The sequence below is a fragment of the Anthonomus grandis genome, chromosome 6 (assembly GCF_022605725.1).
Source record: "Anthonomus grandis grandis chromosome 6, icAntGran1.3, whole genome shotgun sequence".
Taxonomy (NCBI): domain Eukaryota; kingdom Metazoa; phylum Arthropoda; class Insecta; order Coleoptera; family Curculionidae; genus Anthonomus; species Anthonomus grandis.
The window spans coordinates 1,883,299-1,889,729 of NC_065551.1; positions in this window are offsets into that span (position 1 = coordinate 1,883,299).

A 6,431-nucleotide genomic window follows, 5' to 3' on the forward strand; every position below is an offset into this window, starting at 1 on the left:
GCACTGGAGGCCGAAATAAAACACATATTCGACAAAGAGATCATTTTGCTTTAGCTGAGTAGGCCAACCATGGGTACATCGAAAGGCGCGTTTAGCACTAGAATCCAAGTCATTTTTAAAATTGTCTTTTAAAGTCTGATTAAGAGTCCAAGGATGTTTAAGTAACTTGAAACAAAACTCGTCACCAATTTTATTGTTAACGTCTAAACATAGCCCGATGTCCAATAACGATGCAACTGCTTGAACTGCTAGTATATTCAAACGATGAATTTGGTAGAAGATCCTTACTGGTAGTATCTTCTTTAAAGAAGAAAGGTTTTACTTACTCAAACATCAAAACAAAAATAGAAGGGTTAAATCTATAATAGATTTAACCCTCCTATAATCCCCAAAGCTAACTGAATATATTCTAAAAAATATTAAAGAGAAAATCTCGACGACGCGGCGTACGCATTTCTATTATATTCGCAAAGTATGTAGCTGGCTTTACAACGTAGTAAAGGCCAGCGTCACAGGCTGCTAAGCTAACTTTAACCTCAAGGCCGTGTATCAGCGATGACTGATTAACATAAAATATTAAATTTAATAATAGGAAAAATAAAAAGAATAAAATAAAAAAGAAAATGCCGAATATTATATTTTTAACTTGACTCTTTTCCGGTCACTGGCCTACGACTTTAAAGTTAAAATTAATTACATATTATTGTAAGAATTAATTTTAATCTAATTTTTTGTGTCTAAAATATGTACCTAATGTACAAAAATCAAATAACATTAAAAATAAAAGAAAAATACCTGTACAAGATGTATTATTAATACTGGGAGGTTTAGCAGAGTCTTTATCATTTTGCGGACTGTCGGTATCAGCCTTGCGCTTTTTACACAGAAAACGTCTTATCACTCATTATTTCGCAGATACATGATACAACACCAAAGACCTAATTGCTCACGACACGTGATTACTATTAACTATTACGGTACTAAACACTAAACTTATCAAGATCTGAATTTTTGTTTCACGGCCTGGACTGTACGGCATAGGAAAAACCCTAACACAAAACATAACCCCCCTAGAAGAATATCTGCAATATTACCAACTGGCTATGAGTTTCAGCGCCATCTTTGACTGAAATGAAAACTACAAAATTTTCCTGATTTATGGCGAATGCGCCATTTAATATTAGTCCTTTTGAATATTTTGATTTTACTTCGCTAAAGTGGTAAACAGTCGAAATAAAAGGTAATTAGAGTTAAAAACTAGTGTCTTCCTAACTCTAATAACATTTTTATTACGACTGTTTGCCACAAAAGCAAAAAAAGCTAAAAAAAAGAAACAATACATAATAAACAAATACCTATTTAAAAAATTGTAATTTATTAGATTATAATAATAATATTATTATTGTCTGTAAAAACATATTAGGCTATACATAGGTGTACATACAAATAGGACATAAAATTAAATACAAGCATATATTTATAAAGTAAAAAAATATAACTTAAGCGTAAAAAACTAATTCTGTAGTATACCTACCTAAATAAAAGTAATTCTGTTTAAAATACCAGGTTTTTATTTGAGGAAAGCTGCTAGGTAAGTACTTTAGAATGATGAATATAAAAAAAAAACAAATAAATTTAAAGCATTTCAAAACAAATTAATGATTTTTAATTTTTCTGTTATGTACCTATGTATGTGTTTACACAAAAATATTTTATTTATTTTTCTTTTTTCTTTTTTGCTTTTTTTTAAATTTATTATAGGCACTTATTTTAATGGGATCAATAGAATTGTTATGTTTTTTTGATCTCAGATACTTAACAAATTTTGCATCCTTTCCCTTCGATATTAAATTAACTTTCTTGCACCAAAAAAAGAGACAACATCTAATCATATACTTTAAAATAATATTACCAGTATTATTATGTTGCTGACAATTTAAACTAAAAAAGTTCAATTCTTTTAATAATATATCTTGCAAAAGACAAGAAATTTTGGACGTATGACAAAGTCTTGGTATTAAATAAAACAATCGAGATATGGCTTGACTTATTAAAAAGCTGAAATATGAACCTGGCACCGTCAAATGGCAATTTATGTATTGACGAGCTTCTATGAAATCTAAATCTGCCGAGTGTTCCCTAAACGTCATATTTTGCCTACACTCGGTACGTTTTACAGTTTTAAAGACGTGTTTCACAATAAATCCGGATACATAGTTAAATACACATCGAGAAGTTTTAGAACGCCTTGAAGGAGGGGGAACAATTTTAAGATCAACTTTTAATGTTTCCGAAATTTCGTTAGAAATATCTGGCTCTAAATTACCATCTCCTAATAAAAAATTCTTTAAATTTTCCAAGGGTCCCTCACTTTCGTCCTCCTCACAATTAGCTCCTGGTGAGTGACTGGACATGAAATTGTTTGTCAGTAGTGCCTTAAATGAGGTAATAAAGTGAGAGACACTTGGAGTATTTTCCCTAAAACTATATCCTCTTATCATTGAAAAAAAGTTTTCCAAAGTATCCTGCTGGATAACTCTAGTTAAAATATAGGTTTTTGGATAAATATTTAACAATTTTCGGCATAAATATATAAATCCCTTTAGGGTGGTTATTAAATTTTTTACTGATGGCACTACAACAAACCGTTTTTTCAAATTTTTTCTTGAATTTGTGGTAGTCTTTTCAGGTTCAAGTACCTCATATTTCATAGTTTCCAAAATTTTGAGGGCGTCATACCAAAACGATATATGGGTACGTAACGATATATGGGGGGTTATGTTTTGTGAACCCTAACTCTAACCTAAAAACAAACAAACTAAATGGAATGGAAGCAATATGTTAGGATTGTTGGGTTGCTTTCCTGCGGTTATGCTCGATAACGATGTAACGATAGATGGTTAGATGGCGCAGTAGTCTGCAATTATTAATCAAAACAGATCTGTTAGGTAGTAGTTAATTACTTCGTGTTGTTTTTCATTCTATTATTATTTAATTAGTCCGAGCGCGTACTATGTTGGTTGTTTGTTGATGGTTTGGCATGTGTGTAAAGGTCTACACCCACATCACCTTAAGGTTAATTTTTAACTAGTTTTGGACGAAAACTGGGCGTGACACCCAAAAAAATTTTGGGTGCGACGTGCATTTGGCGCGTTTTTGGCGCATTGCTTTTCTTTTTATAAAACTTATTTATTTCGAATTTAAAATTTATGCACTCCCCTTAAGAACATTCTGCCGGCGCCCATGTACCGGCACGATTATCCATCCAGACAAAGGGATAAAATTCTCCGGGGTGTCCACAGACTTGGAAAGGCCAATGATTGCAGCACTAAAGAATGACCAGAGCAGAATCTTGTTCTCAAAATGAATAATTATGTTCTTATTATGTGTGTACCATTTATTTTGACTTGTTTAGTACTCTTATTTGTAATTTACATTAACAAATTTATTCGATGTTCCCTCCTGGAGAAAATAAGACACAAACTAGGATTAGCTTCAGCGGTAGACACCACTGGTATGTTAATTGATACCTTAACTGGATTTGGAACCTGTATTTATACCCCGATTGCTAACGTTAAGTTGACTTGATAGGTGTAAATGTTTATTTAATATTGACATGACAAATAAAATGTAATGTGAACCAGTTGACAATATATGGAAATTATGTGATTCGACATCATATCTAATGTTCTGTGCTGTTTCTCTGAACCTTGCTGCAGTCTAACCGCGCGACTCTGGAAGGAAAGAAGGACCAATCATGGCTCCATCCCAAATGTGCCGAGAGTGTCTTCAGAGCAAATGACATTAGGCTAATGGGTTTCCTGACCCTGGTCTGATTTTCCAGGCTTACATATAAATGCAAGGCTTATTTATCAAAGTTTCTGGTCCTTATTGTTGAAATGATTCTGACGGGACCAGCAGAGCTTACATACTACTTACTTTGCTGTAATCGGATTGTATTTTATAGTCTTTATGAAATAATTTATGGGCCCTTTTTAATTTCCTAAGAAAATATATAGAAAACATATATTAAACTAATTAAAATAAAATCAATTCTTGGACAGCGTAAAAGCCCTTCTACTTTAGAACTTCCGCGCACCATCTCCGCATAGAGTTAATTCCTATTTGAATATAATCCATGTCTTTATTTTTACAAGCAATTTTAAGTTCTGAGAAGATTTATTTAGGTATGGTTGAAGTCGATCTTATGCCTGATATAGGCACCTATATGGAACAGGTGCAAAATTCCTGTACACGTCTAATCTTTGTTATTCGGAGAGGAAATCGAATCTCTTAAACTTAAGGTTGGCTTAATATGGCAAAGAGAAGAAAGCACCTTTTGCTTTTATGTGCTATTAAGTCGTTAAATTTAGATCTGCCAATTATCAACAAGGTAAACTTTTATTTACAGATAACAAAGATGAATACCGTGTATTAAAAACTATTTAAAGGGTCCTTTAGATACAATGTTGCTAATGCATATTTGAGTGCAGTTGATTTAAAACAAACAATGCTACGTGCCATTTTGTTATTTCAAATTAATCAAACTAGATGTATTCAAAGCAATTTATTTTTAGAAGCTTAGCAGAGCGCTTTCGGCGTATGAGCCGTCATCAGTGCTAACTAAAAATGAGAGGTGTTATATGAGTAAAAAAACATTATAGTTAAAGGTAAATGAATGGAATGTACTCCCTTGTCAATTAAGCCCAGAAGTTTTGCGAGTTGGTTATAAATTAGTGGCACAAATTAGACTACAACAGTGAATTTTTGTTCGGATAAGGAAGTTGTTATCCTTTAACGATGTAAAAGCAAACTTTTAAATTAGAAAATTTGCCAATGCTTATAAAATTTTAATTGTGGAGTCTCCTATGTAATGGAACGTAAGGTCTGTTGAGGTTTACTTGTATATTTAAACAAGAGGGATTTTTGATGAGCTTGTTGGTGATATAAATAAATGTCTTCCAGAAAATCTAGTCGGTTGTAGTTTTTAGAGGTAACCTGCTGGAGAATTTTAGAATGGGACTTTGGACTGAAATTATGGTTATTAGATTTTATATGTTCAGCAAATGCAGAAGAGGGTCTACTTAAGTGCTCGGCTATGCGTGTTTTTAAGGGTCTACAAGTTCGGTCTACATATGAACAATCACAAGAATCACACCGCAGTCTGTAAATACCACTCTTTGATAATGTGTCAAGTTTATCCTTGGTATTGATCAAAATCGAACCCAAGTTGTTTTTAGTTTTATAAGAAATTTGTAATTCTGACTAGTGCTTAATGAAGCTATTATTGATTTTCTTATTTAGATGAGAATTAATGAATGGTAGAGATATGAATTTACTATCTTTCTTAATATCAGGAAAGATCTGTTTTTTGAAATTAGCTAATTTGATTTTTTTGATTAAAATATTAATTAGGTTGGGGTCATAGTTGTTATTATAAGCAATTTGTTTAACAATATTTTTTTGGTTTTGAAAATTATAAGGAGATAGAGGAATGCTTAAAAGACGGTGAATGTAACAATTAAAAGCAGCCATTCTGTGTTGGTGAGAGTGGTTGGAAACATTTGAAATTATGTGGTCTGTTTGAGTGGGTTTTCGGTATATTGAAAATTCTTAACTATTTGGTTGTTTATATATTGTTAAGTCTAAATAATTCAAATTATTATTTGTTTCTATTTCTAGTGTGAAAGAAATCTTAGGTTGTATTTAGTTTAGCTTGTTTAAGAGTGACTAAGCTCCTACTGTGTCACAATTCAAGAAACATTCATTTGTTATTTGTTCACCAAAATATCAGAAAAATAAGCTATTGTCGGTTTCTTCCAGTACTTTCACCAAAATATAATCGAAAGTTTATTGTCATAATACAATGATTTCAAAATGTTCTACATTGAATATATCAAAGTGAACGTGAAATATAATTTTATACAGAAAACTCTGCAAATTTCTAAAAATACGGCCGCACTTGTTAGTTCTCTCTGGTAAGGCTGGTATTCTGATAAATTGGTAAAATAGCTATATTTAGTATATTGCCAGAGGTACATCCCGAATAATATAAATGCTTCAATCTGAACCTAATTACGCACCTATGGATACGACAGGCTGACTTCCGTGTTATTCTTTATTCAGTCAAAACGTGATATTTCTTTACCGTTTTCTTTCCTTCCTCTTTCCCAAACTTTTCTCTACGCCTAGCTGGGGGTAGCTATTATAAATAAATTCCTGCCAGGCCGGATGCTTCCTGGAAGAGGCGATGTCGAGTCTAAAAAATTTAGGCAGATTTCAGAAAGAAATATCTGAAAGATACATTCAATTTAAGAAAGTGGGTATATACTCCCTGATTTCCCAAATCACCCAGTGGAGTATTGGCCCCTCTACTTTATCAGGTTCAAATCTGATCAGCAAGTACTATATCCACTGTTGCTTCAGGATCT